The sequence below is a fragment of the Vicugna pacos genome, chromosome 23, assembly GCF_048564905.1.
Source record: "Vicugna pacos chromosome 23, VicPac4, whole genome shotgun sequence".
In the NCBI taxonomy this organism is placed as follows: Eukaryota; Metazoa; Chordata; class Mammalia; order Artiodactyla; family Camelidae; genus Vicugna; species Vicugna pacos.
In genome coordinates, this window is record NC_133009.1 from 36,674,001 (window position 1) to 36,691,317 (window position 17,317).

Sequence of the window (17,317 nt, forward strand, 5' to 3'; positions counted from 1 at the left end):
GACGACGTGGTCCACGCTCCTCACGCAGGTGTGCGTGTGCAGGAAGGGCACGAGCTGAAACCTTTGCACACGGCTTTGCCAGTCTGCGCAGGTGTGAATAACTAGGACGGCCGCAAGCAAATGACAAAAACCAGGGAATCTGCCTTTACTGACTGTCGTAGCTCTTCTGCCCTGTCCCCCTCCCCCGCCAGGAGATCTGTACATTTTCTTTTCTGTTCCCAGAGAGCCTGCCCCCATCAAAGCCAAATAGGATCTGACACCTGTACTTACCTTCCTGCCTGTATCCCATTGTACCAAGGTGTGAACTCTCCCAAGCGTGTTAAGACTTTTAATTCTGTGGAATAGGAAGCTTCCTTTTCTTTTAAAAGGACAGGGGGGAGGGGAGGGGAGGGGGAGGCAGGGACTAAAAATGCTGAGATGCAACGCATTCTTTCCTGACTCCAGAACGCAGAGGTTACACACTTCGCTTCTTTAGAGGAGCCAGAGATGTTGAATCATCACGTTTCTGTCCCTAAACCCCTTCCTGGAAGAGCCCCAGCTCCTCCCCGCCCCTCAGACTCCAGCTCCCCTTTCCTGTCAACTCACCCTCCTCTCAGTCCACCGCTGGCTGGGCTCTTTCTTCTCTCCCAACAGCAGAGTCTTCACGTTGTGATGTCTCACCCTCGTCTTCACATCTTATCACACCGCTCTCCCTCAGCTCCACACGCCCCGGCACCCAGAAAATCTGCAGATCAGGTGGGAGGGAAGAACGGGGGCTCATGAGGGCTGCTCTGAAGCAGACGTTCTCAGGACAGGACGTGTAAGATGACAGAAAGAATCCACCCCTTTAATGCTGGATGGAAAAAAAGAACTCACACCTTAAATTATTTTTTTAAAGTGGTTGATGTCAAAGTAACCCCTGTTATAAAAGAGTAATACAAAAGTTTCACTGAAAAAAAAATACATTTGGATATCCCTGAGTGATAGTAATTTGTAGAAGTGAGGATGAAACAAGTTATTTGGAAGAACTTTGTTGATTATAAAAATAAAGTTACACAATGAAACCTTTGAAAAATTTTCATGATTTTGTGGGAATGTAAATTAGTGCAGCCACTATGGAAAACAATACGGAGTTTCCTTAATAAAACTAAAAACAGAGTTACCATATGATCCAGCAATTCCACTTCTGGGCATGTATCTGGAGAAAACTCTAATTTGAAAAGACAGATGCACCCCAGTGTTCATAGCAGCACCATTTACAACAGCCAAGATGTGGAAACAACCTAAATGTCCAATAACAGATGACTGGATAAAGAAGATGTGGTATATTTATACAATGGAATACTACTCAGCCATTAAAAAAGAATTAACAATAATGCCATTTGCAGCAACATGGATAGACCTAGAGATTATCATACTAAGTGAAGTAAGTCAGACAGAGAAGGACAAGTATCATATGAGATCACTTAAATGTGGAATCTAAAAAAAAAAATGAACTTATTTACAAACCAGAAAGACTCACAGACGTAGAAAACATACTATGGTTACCAAAGGGGAAAAGGTGGGGGTAGGGATAAATTAGGAATTTGGGGTTTACAGATACACATCACTATATATAAAATAAACAACAAGGACCTACTGTGTAGCACAGGAAGCTGTATTCAATATCTTGCAATAATCTATAATGGAAAAGAATCTGAAAAAGAATATATATGTATATGTATGTATAACTGAATCACCTTGCTGTCCACCTGATACCAACTCAACATTGTAAATTAACTACATTTCAATTTAAAAAATAAAAATAAAAAAGTTTATGATTTTCTTATTAGATTTTGAAAGAATTATAGAAGTAATCTCACTTAATTTCCTATCGAAAGGAGGAAAATCTTATATTCTAATTAAAAGCATTTATTTCCAAACTCAGCAGGTTAAAAAGGATGACTCTTTACTAGCTGTGTGTTCTCAGGCAAGAGTTCATCTTCTCTGGGCCTAAGAGAAAGTTAGGCTCATCTGAAGCCAGCCTCTAGGATTTGATGGTAGGATGTATGTAGCCTTCAGTCTATGCTGATGTATGAGGTGTTACAGTGGTGTTCATAAATTCTGTTAAATATGTGTTAGACTTAATGTAAATTTGGTTCAAAATAAAGACAAAATATTCACAGCTGAAGGTTTATTACTTAAAGTATTATTGTCCGCTCCTGTAGCAAAATGCACAATCAAAAAAAAAATCCTCTATTGTGAGTAATGCTATCTTACTGACACACTGATGACATTGTACCGTGACAACGAGTGACTAAGTTCACATTTCTGGGTGAGACGCGGCTCCGGAGGCCCCTGCCTGGGTCCCTGACTTCTCAGCCGGCTCCCTGATCTCATCTCTGCCAGGTCTCTCCTCTTCCACCTCCCTTCTGCCAAAGCTGTCAGAGCAGGAGGCGCCACTGATCAGCCGAAAAATGAAAACTAAACCACCACATTTAGTTATAGAAAATGTGTCTTTTCCGGAAGAAAGCATGGCAGCAAGTGTTCAGCGGGTGAAGGGAAAAAACCAGAAGGAGCCCCACGCAGGAGGCCCCGGACCTGCACTCGCAGTGGATGCTGACCATGGCTTGCTCACAAGACGGCCTCGCCAGCTCGAGCTGAGCACGGCCACTTAAACACAACAATTTTAAAGCTCTTCAAGGAGCGAATTAATTCATTTGTTGGTTAAACAGAAATAAGGTCCATTTTTCTCTTCTTAGCCTCAGGCCTAGACTCTCCAAAGGCTGCTAAGCGGCATAATGACTTCATCTGAATTTCCCTTTTTTCAGGCTACTTTGGAACAAGTACGTGACCAAATTATATGAGTCATCTCGGAGAAACCTCAGACCCAGTCCCCACGGGGACCCCTGCTCAGCCTGGTCCCCCTGTGTCCCCACTGGCATGAAGGTGTCGAAAGTTCCAGCATCATGGCTCAATGTCACTGGCCTTGTGGCTCTTTTTGTGGATCTGTCCCTGATAAGTTAACATAAATTATTGCATAACCAAAGTTTCAGAAATTTTAGTTTATGTATAGATTTAAAGTTACACTGAGTATAAAACAAATTAAATAAAACCGACTTGGACGCTCATCCTTGGGAACCAGCCTGGTGTCCCAGCCACCTCCTCGTGGTCGCGCCTGAGCCACGTCCAGGTAGGAAGAATCAGTCAGCGGCCTTCCGCGCTGGTAACTGCTAGTGAACGGCTCACTCCAGGTGGACTGGGAAACTCAAAGGAGCCAGGTTATTTGGTCCGTAAGTTACGTCTGCTGGGGAATAATTCTGGGAGCCTCCCCGACAACAGAACACAATGGCTCAGATATTAACCCAGTGATGGCCTGACTCGGCAGGACCAGAGGCGTTTCTGAAAGGGGGAAATTGCTTTTATAAGCTCTCTTGCACTGAGCACACTGTTCCTGGGACTCCCTTCACTCTGCCCTAACCCAATCAGACTCTCACTTTCTCTTTTCTTCACTGCCCTTCTTCCTTTTCATCCGCTCTCGAGCCCCGGCTCCGCGAGCAGCGAAGGGCGACGCCAGCAGAGAACAACGAATGCACCTCGCAGGTCAGCAAACCAGCAGGGACCCTCCTCACCAGGTAAAGGCATCATCTGCTCCCCTTCGATAAAACGGCACATTTTATTACTGCACCTGCATTTCTAGGAAATGTTATTTATTATTACACCCTTCATTTCCAGAAAATACTAAATCTAAACCTAAGTCTACAAAGAGCATCCCAGCCTTGTGAACTCCATGAAGGGAGGATTCATTTATTTTGTTTAATTATGACTGAAGGGTCTGGCACAGCTGCAAACCACCTGGAGAGCTGAGTGTCTCACTGACACGTGGAAGGAGGGTTTGCATGATACGTTTAAAGCAGGGTAACAATTTACAGTTTTATCCTTTGCTTCTGGATGGCCCCACTGAAGCCAGAATCTGTTCCTTCAAGCACCCTCCAAAATGAAAAACACCAAACCGCCATGCATCTCAGAGTGGGAGGATGGGAACACCACATCCCAGGAACATGGTAACAGGGAAGAACCTTTGTATTCTATTACAAGTTAATCACCAAAGGGATGCTGCCTGTAAGTTTAAACTACATAAAAGGGCCCCTCTCTGGGAATCCTGTCCCCCAGGTAATGATATTAAGCTAAAATACCTTCATTTAGCTCACAGGAAACATCCTGACCAGGCCCCCCTGTGAATGACTGCAGGAAGGAAGAGATTAACACATCCCCTGCGGAGGCTGACCGGAACCAGGAAATGTTTGACTTTACTCTCTCCCCTTTCAGGATAAAAGCAGCCTGAATTCTAACTCAGGGAGATGGTTCTTTGGGACACGAGTCCACCATCTTCTCAGTCTGCTGGCTTTCTGAGTAAAGTCATTATTCCTTGCCCCAAAGAACTCATCTCCTGACTTACTGGCCTGTCATGCCACAAGGAGCGTGAGCGTGGACTTGGTAACAGTGTCCTGAGTTCCTGGGGGAGATCCAGATGTGCTCCCAGCTGTGGCTCTGCTTCTAAAACATGGTGGGCTTCCTGAGGCAGCTGCCTAACCCACATTATTTATCAAGGCACGACTGCTGCAGGCTTTCTGGGGGAGAATACTCACAATCTGAAGAATGGGTAGAAGTGAAAAGTAAAAGATGGCCAAGGGTGGTCCCCCTCTAGACGTGGGGACAAAACGTGCAAAAGTCCTGCAGGGAGCGGAGCAAGGACACGGCACACCCTTGGCATCACAGAGAAGGCCAGACCACAAGGGACCCAGGGAGAGTTGCAAGAAGCCCCCAGGGATGTAGCAGAGGCCGGAGCACAGAGGCTTCGTGGCCACCACTTCCTAGGAGCAGGAGCGCACTCCACCTCGCGTCCTGTCTCCCCTTAGCATCCCACAGAAACTTTTTTCTTCACAGCTGATTAGAAATCCTACGAAATGCTGCGCCAGCATTTGCCTTAGGTTCTGAAAGTGGCAGCTGAGGCCACAAGGAGCTGGGCATCGCTCCAGCTGTGGGAGGTCTCCAGTGAGGCCTGGGCCTCCGGCTCCAGCTACGGGGGAAAGTGGGACTCCAGTTAATGAAGGGTAGGACTGCTGAGAGATGAGCCCCTTCTTCCTTTCCGGCATTTTCCCTCTTTCCTTCAAGCACTTCCCCAACTGTGTTCTCTGTCGCAGGAAAGGGAGGTGGCAGGCGGAAGACAAAAATAAAACACGCGAAGATAAATGCCTTCTGAAAGCACATTCCTTAGTGACATAAACCAGACACAAAGGACAAACGGGAGGTCCCTGCAACAGGCAGATTCACAGAGACGGGAAGTTTCAGAGGTGCTACCAGGGGCTGAGGGAGAGGGAAATGGGGAGCTACTGATTAATGGGCACAGCCACTGTTTGGGACGATGAAAAGTTCTGAAAACAGCGGTGATGCTCACACAGCCCCGTGAATGTGCTCACTGACGCTGAACTGTTCACTGAAAAATGGTTAGAGTGGTAAATTTTACATCATGCATATTTTATGTAAGTAATAAGAATCTGTTATTTTATCTTTAGAGAAATATGAAATGTTCCTTTTGTTTGGTTTTTAAAAAAATTTTTTTGGACTTTGTTGGATGATTTTTATTACACAAAAGGACATTTTAAGGGAGTTGCTATTATATACTTTCAAATAAAGTTGTAATTTCAAAAAAAAATTTTTAAAGCACATTCCTTTAGGGGAACCTAAATAGAGGCTGGCTGGTTCAATGGAAGTTTCAATAAGTTAAATGAGATGAGAATTTCAGCAGCGCAGCCGCCCAGCCCACCCGAAGCGGCGCGCGGCCCCCCAGCACACCAGCCGCTCCCGTCCTTAAGGCAGCAGGAGAGAGACACCGCGCTCCCTTCCTCCCTCGGAAGCCACCCTGAAACGACAAAACGAGCAGGTGGCCCAGAAACGCCGCTGGAGGAGAGTCGGCGAGGGCCCCGCCGGCCCGCGGGACGACACCCGGGCAGGACGCCCGCGCCGGCGGCGTCGGAGGGCCCGCAGGGCCGGCTGTCCCCGCGGCGAGCGAGGCTGGGCGCGGACGTGGACGGGGCGCCTCCCTGCGCGAGGCCGGGGACCCGGCTGGGCAACACCCTGCAGTCACGTCTGGCGAAGCTGAGCAGCAGGGCGTGGGCTGAACAGGGAGCCCCGAGGTGCACGGGCCCCGCCGGGGGCCACCTGCCACGAGGCACGGCGTGGGGACAGGGCGCCAGGTGGGGGCCGTCGCGGACCCGCACAGCTGCTCCCAGGGGACAGAACGTGCGAGGGCGTTCACTCGGCTGCAGCAACCTGTGCGCGAGGAAGTCCCCCGGGAACCAGGGGGAGCAGCGCTCGGGGAGGGCACCCCCTCGGCCTGTCCCGCGGCCCGCGGGCAGCTGGTCCCAGAGAGCGCAGCCCGGTTCAAGATTAATAATAATAGTAGTAGTAGTAGTAGTAGTAGTAATAGTAATAATAATAATAAAAGTAGACAATCTATATGTAGATAACATAAGGAGAAAAAAGTAGGAACAGGAAAAAACAAACAAATGCTGGAAAAAGAACATTCACCAGAAAAATGTTGCCATGTCACTGACAAAATCTGGACCCAATGTACTGCTATAAAATAAACATAATAATAATAATAATTCTTTAAAACAAGAGCTAAAGCAGAGTTCGGGGAAGACACAGCAAGAAAATAAAAGATGCGCAATTAGAGTTCAGAAAAAGTCAGAAGGAAAAACAGCCATCACGTAAATAAAAACCATGATGGAAACAAAACCAGAAAGGTACTCACTACACACGGCATGGCAGGGGCCAGAAGGACAGAGACTTCACAAAGAGCTGACCAAATACATGGAAATGAGCAAGTAGTTTTAAAGGAACGGAGAGCAAACAGTAAATATGAAAGACAGACAATAAAGGTAAGTTATACATAATTGGTGCCACCAGTAGGGAACGACACAAATAGAAAAATACAAAAAACACATAATTCAAGAAAACATTCCTACACTCAGGAAGAATTGTTACTGGAGAGACAGCATTATTTTATTGATAAAAAGGAGGGTATGAAGTGAACTTCGAAGCGTGCACAGCGAAGCAGATACTGCCACCGCCCCTCGCAGTCCTTGGTCCTCTCGGGGCGCCCACACTGACTTCTAACTACTCGCACCGGTATCTCCACGCCTGAGGGCATCCCTTCGGCCAGCAGCGGAAGGCTTCTCTGCCCATGCACAAGGCGGGTCGAAAGTGCCAGAGGATTAATATTAATTATTAACATAAGATTTTATTATTGTCCTGATTAATATTTATATCATAATTAAAGTGAAAGGTTCGTGGGGATGTAAATTGGTGCAGTCACGATAGAAAATATTATGGAGGTTTCTCAAAAACTTAAAACTAGAATCACCATGTGATTCAGCAATTTCACCTCTGGGTATTTATTTATCTGAAGAAAAAGAAAACACTAACTCGAAAGATTTCTGCAGCCCATGTTCACTGCAGTATCGTCTACAGTCGCCAAGATACAGAAGCAATCTAAGTGTCCCCTGATAGATGACTGGCTAAAGAAAATGTGATGTACACACACACACCACACACACACACACACACACACACACACACACAATGAAACACCATTTGGCCATAAAAAAGAAGGAAATCCTACCATTTGCAGCAACATGAATGGACCCAGAGGGCATTATGCTAAGTGAAATAGGTCAGACAGGGGAAGACAGACACTGTATGATCTCACTTATATGTGGAATCTTAATAAAATAAAAGCAAAAACAAACTCATAGATACAGAGAACAGATGGGTGGTGGTTGCCAGAGTGGAGGGGCAAGGGGTGGGAGAAACGGGTGGTGGTGGGTCCACAGGTACAAACTTCCAGTTATAGGTAAGCCTGGGGATGCGATGTACAACATGGTGTCTACAGTTTATGATGCTGTGATGCATATTTGAAAGTTCCTAAGGGAGTAACTTAAAAGTTCTCATCACAAGAAAGAAAATATTTTGTAACTATGTGTGGTGACACGTGTTAACTAGATTTATTGTGGTGATTGTTTTGCAAGATATACAAATATTCAATCACTATGTTATACACTTACAAACTTATATAATGTTGTGTGTCAGTTATATCTCAATAAAAATTTAAAAAACTAGAAAATTAAGTGAAAGGTAACAAATATACAAATAGAGTAGCAAGCATAAGCCTGGATACCCCAGGACAGGAAACTAGTGACTAAAGGTTCCCCAAAGAGGAAAAGCAAGGAAGCTCTAGGTCTTGGCCTGTCTTTATTTCCTCTGAGAGTTTCCCAGAACCTTCCTGGGAAGATCTGTGGGCAAGGCTGTGAGTAAGTCCTGGAGAAAAGGACTCATCACAACCAGGGGATCCAGCAAGGATGAGGTGTGGTCCTGGCGTGGGACATCCAGCAAGAATATGGATGGGAGATGGAGACAGATGCTGTCTGTGGCCAGCCTTTGGTTCTCAGCAGGGCAGATCCTAACGTGACCGGCAGTGAAATGCATACCCTCGGTTTATACGGGTTGCAGGAATGAAACACAAGTGAAGATAGCCTGTCCCACCCGATACCAAGACTTGCAAAGCAGTAGCATGAAAGGCAGCGTGCACTGGGGCAAGAAGCATCAAAAAGGCCAGAGGAGCAGCCAGGAGGAGCCAGATGGAGCACTGATGTGTCACAAACACAGCACTGCAGAGGACAGCGGTGTCTTCAGCCAGCAGTGCTGGGCCAGCCAGCTATCCACACAGAAAACAATTAAAACTTGATGGCTAACTTAAGAGCTAAGAATATATTTTTTAAATGAAATTTCAAATGGATGGTAGACATAAACATCTAGGGCAAAACAAGTGATCAAAACAAACTGTAGAATATTTTCAAGTGTTCAGGGTAGGAAAAGTTGTTTTTAAATAGAACACAAAAACACCAGTGCTACTGTCAGTTGGAATGTAAATTGGTGCAACCACTATAGAAAACAGTATGGAGGTTCCTCAAAAAACTCAAAATAAGAGCATACCACCCAGCAACCCTGCTCCCAGGCGTGTATCCACAAAAGACAAAAACCCTAATTCAAAAAGACACATGCACCCCAATGTTCACAGCAGCACTATTTACAGTAGCCAAGACATGGAAGCAACTGGATAAAAAAGATGTGGTATATTTATGCAATGGAATACTACTCAGCCATAAAAAAGAATGAAATAATGTCATTTGCAGCAACATGAATGGACCCAGAGATGATCATACTACGTGAAGTAAGTCAGACAGAGAGAGACAAATATCATATAATGTCACTTATATGTGGAATCTAAAAAATAATGCAAATGAATCTATATACAAAACAGAAACAGACTTCACAGACATATAAAACAGACATGGTTATCAAAGGGGAAATGGGCGGAGGAGGGATAAATTAGGAGTTTGGGATTAACATAATTACTATGTATAAAATAGGTAAGTAAAAAGGATTTACTGCATAATACAAGGAACTACAATCAACATCTTGTAACAACCTGTTACGGAAAATGACCTAAAAAAATTATACATATATAACTGAACCGCTCTGCTGTGTACCTGAAACTAACACACTACTTTAAATCAACTCTACTTCAATATTTTTAAAAGCCTGTATATCAAAAATACAGTGTTAAAGGGAATTTGAATTATGACACCAATTAAACAAAGAATATATGTTCATTTAAAAGTTCTATTAATAGAGTATTAAAAACACACCATGAAACTGGAGAAAGTATTTATACCCAAACAACTTTAAAAAGTCTCACATCCAATATATTTAAGCACATTTTACAAATCAGTAAGAAAATAACAGAAAACCTAACAGAAAAGTCGGGGCGGGAGACGGGCGGGTCCCTGGTGTCTCCGTCCGTTTGGGACGCTACAGCAAACACCAGAGGCTGCGCCGCTTACAGAGAACACACATGCACTGCTCCCGGCGCTGGATGCGACGGTCCAAGCTCAAGGCGCCAGGGAGGGGCCGCTCTGGGGAGAGCCGGGCCCCTCGCTCAGGGCTGGCACCTCCTCGCCGGGTGCGGGGCGTCTTTTCTCAGAACTCTAATCCCCTCAGAGGGCTCCACCCTCACCACCTCATCGCCGTCCAGAGACCACTCCTCCGAATGCTATCACCTTTGGGGGCCAACATGAATTTCAGGGGGACACAAACATTCCAAGCACAGTAACCTGTCGGGCACTTCTCAAAAGAAAAAAAGAAAAAGAAAAACTCAACCATCTAATTGGCAGGGAATGTTTATAACGCGTCAGGGACTTGAGACCGACGGCCACAGGAGGCACCAGCCCGCGTCACCGGAGCGGCTAAGACGACGCGTCTGGCGGCGCCAGCAGCTGGTGTGGAAGGCACTGGGAGATGCTCGCCCTCATACTTGGCCTGGGGGACGACGGGGGACTATAAACGGGCGCAGCTACTTTGAAAACCACTTTGACGTTATTTACGTGAGAGACAGGCTTACCTCACAGCCAGCGGTTCACCCCCGGTACGCGCCCTAGACGGAGGGCCAGCCGGCGAAGCCCCAGGTCAAACCCAGCTGCCGCCCGCGGCTGAGAGCGCGCGCTGCTGTGCCGCCCGCGGCGCCCGGGGCGCCTTCGCACGGACTTGAGAGGCTGCACGGCCCGGGGGACCCACAGCGGTCGCTGGCTGGCCCTTTACCGGAGACACCCAGCAGCCCCCGCCCTGAAGGAGCCGAGGACGGCACCCCCGCACCGCGGCGACGTCGTCCCCAGCGGGCCCGAACGAGAGGCGGCCCCGGCGTCGGTGAGATGAGCGGGGTGTGCGCGGACACCAGTGGCAACAAGGGACACACTTCGGCCTCACCGCTAAAGCCACGCAGCAACGCGCACTCCTCGTGTTCCTTTCACGTGAAGGTCCAAGCAGGCAGCGGCCAAGGAGCCGCACGCAGCTGCCGAAGCAGGAGAGCGAGCAGGCGCGCGCCGGGCGGGCAGGGCGGGGCCGTCCCGGGGCTGCGGAGGAGCCGCGGGGGCCCGGACGCGAGCAGAGTCGGGGCGGGGGGGGGGGGGTATAACAATCACTTCGGCTGTGCATACACTGTATTACCCTACCATACTTGTGTCCATTTTCAGAGTGGAGTAAGGCTTAAAACAGAGTTGGGAGGACTGGTAAGCCCTGTGCAGTGGGCGCCACCTCGCACGCAGCGGCACGCGGGTGACTGTCGGGCCCACGCGGGGGGCGCCCTGTGACGCGGAATCCCCAGCTCTTCCCTCTCGGGCTTCTGCTCTGCCTCCCCAGACTAGGCCCCCCGATCTCCCGCCTGCAGGACAAGGTCTGCGGGTGCGGAGCAGCCCAAGGAGGGCCGAGGGATGTCAGTTTCAGCCAGTTTCAAACACAGAGATTCCTGGGGTCCCCGGGACGGTGTCAGGCCTCCCCGTGTCAGGCCTGGCTCCGCCCTCTCCAGGGGCCGAGCCTTGAAGCACTCCGGCAGGTTGGAATGAACAGCCCGCCAGCAGCAGAGAGAGGGAGAGGGTACCTGAGGACCCGACAGTTTCCAGAACTTTTTCTTTCTTGGCTCCCTACGCCCGCTGCTCCCACCTCCGAAGTACCTGGTGCCGGGCGTTTCTGGGCCTTTTGAGGATTCCACACCCGACTGGACCCAGCTTTCCGTGTTTCGAGCGGGATTTGGCTCTTCTGGGGCCTGCCAAGTCCACTCTCTCTCCCCTGTCTGCTTTCCAGCTTTCTTACGTGCTGCCTTCTCCCATTTTCTCCATCCCACTGGTTTTAATTTATAAAAATCTCTTTGCTGTATTTTCACTGAGGTTTCAGAAGAAATAAAGTCAGATGCATCTATACAATCTGCCACCTTTCCACAAAAGGTGTTTTGGTTTCTTAATCTCTAAAACAAACATCAGAATAAGCATCTCGTGGAGCTGGCTTGACTATGGAAAGAGGTCGACGTATTTAGCGCCACCAGCATCCTCCCCTGTGTCCATTAAAATAGAAGGATTTAATGCAGATGAAACCAGTTCCACCAACCCCCTGCGCGCGCGCACACACACCCATCCTCACCCCTCCTCCTCCTGCCCCAGGAAAACCACGTCCATTGAATCAGTTTATACGTGGATTATTCAGAGACAGAGTTTATCCTGAACACGGGGCGTCCCTAATCCACGGTGAGGAAATACAGTGACCACAGGAACCCTGCGGACACTGAGACAAGGAGTGTCAAACTTTCTCTTGAAAGACACCATTGAAACAGGACATCCGGTCATCATCGGTCGTGTATGCGGGGAGACACTGGGACTCGAACAGGACAGCATTAGTACGCCTTAAGTGTGGCTTATTGCCTGACGTGTGAAACCCAGTGGAGAAAGGAGATCACCGTTCTTCGTGAATTAGGACCAGCTACAGTGCTGGAAACCTTTTCGGGTGATCACAGAGGAGGCGTTCGTACCCAGGAGACACTGACAAGCTCTTCAGCCAGTTAGCGTAACAGAACCTCCGACGGACTGTGTGGCCTCCAGGCTCTTCCATGCTCTGCCACGGTTTGGGCTTCGTAGTTGCTGAAGTGCTATTCCTTGCGTAGACAGTGAAAGTGAGACGGGCACCCGGTCTGTCCATGAGTCCATCCGTGTGTCACCCAATTCTGAGCGCATTTTTGTGATACTCCCTCTTCCCACAAGAATCAGAAAATAGCATAAGAGATCAGGAATGTTATTCTCATTCCTGAATCTGAATCCATGAAGATGGAGAAGGAAGGGGCTCAGGTTACGCAGGAGATCTTCTGTCCCCCTCTCGCCTTCGTCACGACTGACACGCTGGCCCCCCTGTTCAGCTTTGGGGAATGGAGAAGAATGCGTTCTTGGTAAGGAGCCTCAGAGCAGTGACTTCCTGGGCTGAGAGGAACCTTTTAAGCCTGTGGTCTGTGGAAATAGCCCGAGTGGCACAGTGGGAAGATGGTTTCCTTTGGATCAAACAAATCTGCCTCAAGTCCCCACGCCACCATTGGCCACCAGAGCGCTCGGGGCTGCGTGGTTCCGTCCTCCAGTGAGAAAAACGAGAGTCCTAATGCCAACTCTCAGAGCCGCACGGAAGTGAGAAGAAAATAAAAACCACCTGCACACCCGGTTCTCAGGAAGCTGCAGTTCTTCATGATCACCGGGCACTCATTCTGTGTTCTTTTTTTTGCTGAGACCAAGAGTAAGAGTCTTTATTGCAGCAGGTGTTGATGTACTTGCAGAAAAAGAAAAGTTACATGGTATTTAAAATAAGTTGACGTACAGTATCGTTAAAATGATTCCACTTCCTTCCACCTGCTAACTCCTAAGACGCATCAATCAGGCAAGTTCCCTTTGTTAACAAGCATCCACTGAACACTCAGGGACCACTCCGTGCGGGGAGCTGGGCGTGTGCTCGGGACGGGGCCATCCTGACTCAGCGGATCGAGGCTGGCCACGTGTCCGCTCTCTGTGAGATGGCGGGAAGGGCACCCGTCCCTTTCCACACGCACAACATGACGTACACCCAGGGAGGGGAGCCAGGTGATAGCTTCTCTGTACATTTCATACGGTGTTGGGAGAGGCGCTGGCTGTTGCTCTGTAACATCTCTGTCAGAGAACAGAGAACAGGCAAGATGAAGAAGCAGTGTAAAAACAGGGCGTGACATACTGCCTGTGATTTGGGTATAAAAAAGAGGGCAGTGGACTCCAGGGGAGAAGCACTGCTCGGGGGACATCTGGGGAGACCCTCCCCCACCCCCGCCCCGCGCCCTACACCTGCAGTTCAGGGACCGAGGTTGGGGGGTGCTGGCGGGACCAGCTGGGGTCAGGACGGGGCGATCAGCCCTCACACTTTCAGCAGGGAAGCCCCGCGACCAAACCAGCTTTTCAGGACAACTCTTTATTGTGGAAAACAGACTGGGAGGAGGGGGAGGGAAGACGTGTTAGGAACCAATTAGGAGGCTGTTGCTTATCGGACTTCCTTACACAATAACTATACGTTATTCTATAAAGAATCTCTAAGGACCTCGGCGTCCTGTAACTTTTAATGTTTATTTAATGTTCGACACAATTTTGCTCCACCAGCGTTTTCCTTCACTCCTCATTAGCGTATGTTTACATGCTGCTCTAATAGAAAATGAAAGTTCAATCCAACATGTATCTTCAGATATTCCCAGCAAGCTCCACTCTTCAAAAGAATGAAATGAATAAAATACGCATGTTCACTCTGTGTACGTATATGAAAGTAAACTTAAGAAGCCTGTTTCATCTGCAAACACGTTTGCTCTGTGGTCCACGGGAGAATCTGTCTGCCGACGCACTGACACCACAGGCTGGACACTAACCAGGTGCTCAGCTGCACAGCACCGGCCCGGGTGGGCCTGGGCACTGGTGCCCCGCACACTCCGGGCAGAGCCGGCGCACACGGGCGCAGGGCCTGGCGTAGCTTTGAGGATCCCACTGAGCCTAAACGGCCTGATACAAAATTGCTCACAGAATCTGCTCGAGTTGCACTTTGGAAATTCGTTGTTTTTAGAAGTTGTAAAGTATTCATAAAAGCTGAAAAGATGTGCAGAAATTTGCATTGATGGATGTTTCTTTCCCCTCTGTCAGGAAGCTGTGTACTTGAGACTCATTACAGGCCTTCCCGGGAACTGGGCTGAGCGTGCCTTGGGCTTTGTGCTCATCGGCACACACTGAGCTGACTGCATAATTCATCTCTCTGGTGTCACGTCTAATACATAACATGTATTTCCCGTTAATTATGAAAATAAAAACACATCATATATTCTAAGGGCGTAATTACAAAAATGCTGCACAAAGTTCTAAGTCTGAAGTCTGTTCGCTGATTCCTCTTTTAAACATTTAAGAGTAAGAGTCATTTTCTCCTGTTTTTCTAAAATCCATTTCGCAGGGCTTCCTCTTCCTTCCACCTGACTCTGCAGAATGATATAGAGGCCGCATCCCGTAGGAAACAGGAAACAAGAGAGACAGAGGAGTGACCGACTCCATCGTTCTGAAACATTTAGACAAATAAATAAAATGAACTCAGGACTTCCCAGGATAGAACCGAGACTGTTCTCTGGGTATGGAGACCAAAGCAATTCACTGATTCGTGATGAATTATTTTTTTTTTCTCTTTTAGAGACATAATTTTTTAATATGCTTCTAGTCCACGGAAAAACAAAATTCCACCAAGGCCCCGATCCCACAAGCCTCCTGCAGTCAAAGCTCTCTCGGATAACATCTCTCTCCATAAAGAGGAAACGCATCGTGTAATTAACATTCTAACTACTTAATAATTATAATTTGGCTCGAGAGGACTTTTTAAGTGTCATGGAGGGGTCATAAATCTTGAAGTGCATGTGAAGTTGCAAGCCGGGTCCTGGTCTACGCTTTCACACCGGCATGAGATACGTGCTTTGGCTGTGTGAGGCAGCCGGCCCTCTTTGGTTGCTAATTAAACAGGCACATATTAAAAATGAATTAGCTGCACGATGAATATTGCATACTTGTCACAGGTAGTTGCTGTGGCGCTTTTCCCTCAACTCACAGAAGAGAAGCTTCTTGTTTTTAAACTTCGGTGGGTTAACATGACTCACTGCTCAAGCAGCAGCTGGACTGCTCGACGGCCGTCATCAGACACGCCCTCTCCCACGGAGCAGACTGTCCACGAAGACACACTCTGAGTTCCCTCAAGTGACTGTTCCACCAAAACCCCATCAAAGAAGAGAGTGACTTGTCTACTCACGCATATAACATTCATACACCTATTCACTCGCTGACTTGTTAATCTGCCTACAAGTGCCATCAGGAACTAGCATGTCTGTAAGGACGAATAAAAAAATTTATTTGCAGAAATGGCAAAGGGGTTTTATCTGGCCAATCACTTCTACTCTCTTGGCATCAAGTGCCTACCACGTTCATATGAACTCAGCATATGTTAGCAATGATGATAGCTGTTATTGTAATCATCAGGGTCCATAAATGAAAAAGATGGTGAACTGTGGGTCAACTATTTTCAGACCTCGAATAAAGCATTTCAGACGCTATCTCAGAAGCTGGTACAATGTACAGCAGAGGTGCCAAAAAGAGAATAACCCACTCCCCGTATGGGGTCACAGAGAGGAGGCCACGGGAAAGGGTCTCGTGGGGGGTTGAGACGACCCAGAAGAATCCGAGTAGAGGGACTAGCGAGCAGTGTAAGACCTGGAACAGGAGCTGAGGACGGGTTTGGGCTTGAGATGAAGATTTGTAAGTTACCAGCATCAGATTCTTGAAAGGCGTTTCCTAGGCGGGTCAGGCTGGAAAGACATCCCAGGGCAAAGCCAGTAACTTGAGCAGAAGAACACCTTCCTAACTTACTCTCCAGGTTGTCACAACAGGAGCGTCAGATGTCCCTTCCTGGGCGATGAGAGGCAGATGGTAAAGCACTAGAAACCTGTCTGTCTAGAAGGAAACATTCAACTAGCATTTCATCGATTTGTATTTCTCAGACACAAAATATGTCACCAGACTTACATCTTTGGGTATGTATATTATACATCTACATACTTCAGCACCCCTAATTGTTAACTTAAACAGGTATGAAATCCTATTACTCACTAAATGATCTGAAGTAAATGTTTCTTTTTTATCCAATTGTAATTGCTTCTTGGTGACCCTTGCAAACTAAATACATATTTGAGCTAATAACTGCAGTGTGTCACCTCCATTCAATGATGAAAAAACTTGAATGATAATTTAATAAAGCTTTTCAAATTTACTTGTATACTTAGGGTTTTCTAAGTAACACATTCTTGAATATATGTAGGACAGATACACGGACTTTCAAGGGTTTGCTTAAATGTGTCAAGGCAGAGTTGAAAACAACCCAGTTGAGGGGTTTTTATCAGACAAAACTGACTTCAAAGCCTGGGCAAACTGCTTAACGTTCCCGAACATCTGCTTCTTCTCAATTGAAAAAATAGGATGTAGAGAGGAAAAAACAAGATGAAGCATGTGCAGCATGAAAATGCTAATAAATCGTGGCTGTGCTATCGCTGGAGCGAGTTATCACGGAACGGTGTATACAGTCTGTACAAGAAGCCCCGAACGCCATGCTGAAGTCATGCAGTTAAATGCTCACATTTAAAGGCGGCCCCCATTAGAACCTATATCATGTAGTTCCTTTTAAGAAATTACAAGCGAGTGATGTAACACATAAAGGATGTCAAAGCCAATTTGCATCAGGGAAGCAACTAGTGTACGCCACACGGTCCAGCAGAGTTCTGGTCTACCAGCAGTTTACAGGTGATGACTTCTGCAACGTAGGAAAAACATTAAAGAAACTACCT

At 47.5% G+C, this 17,317-nt stretch overlaps 1 long non-coding RNA gene across 1 annotated transcript in view; it reads right to left on the reverse strand.

Annotated features, from left to right (window-relative positions):
• LOC140688809 (uncharacterized) overlaps positions 1-17,317 on the reverse strand; it is a 43,483-nt gene that overhangs the window by 5,014 nt on the left and 21,152 nt on the right. Inside the window, exon 2 of the long non-coding RNA XR_012063644.1 lies at positions 586-724. This is a non-coding gene — a long non-coding RNA (uncharacterized lncRNA). The remainder of the gene's footprint in view (positions 1-585; positions 725-17,317) is intronic.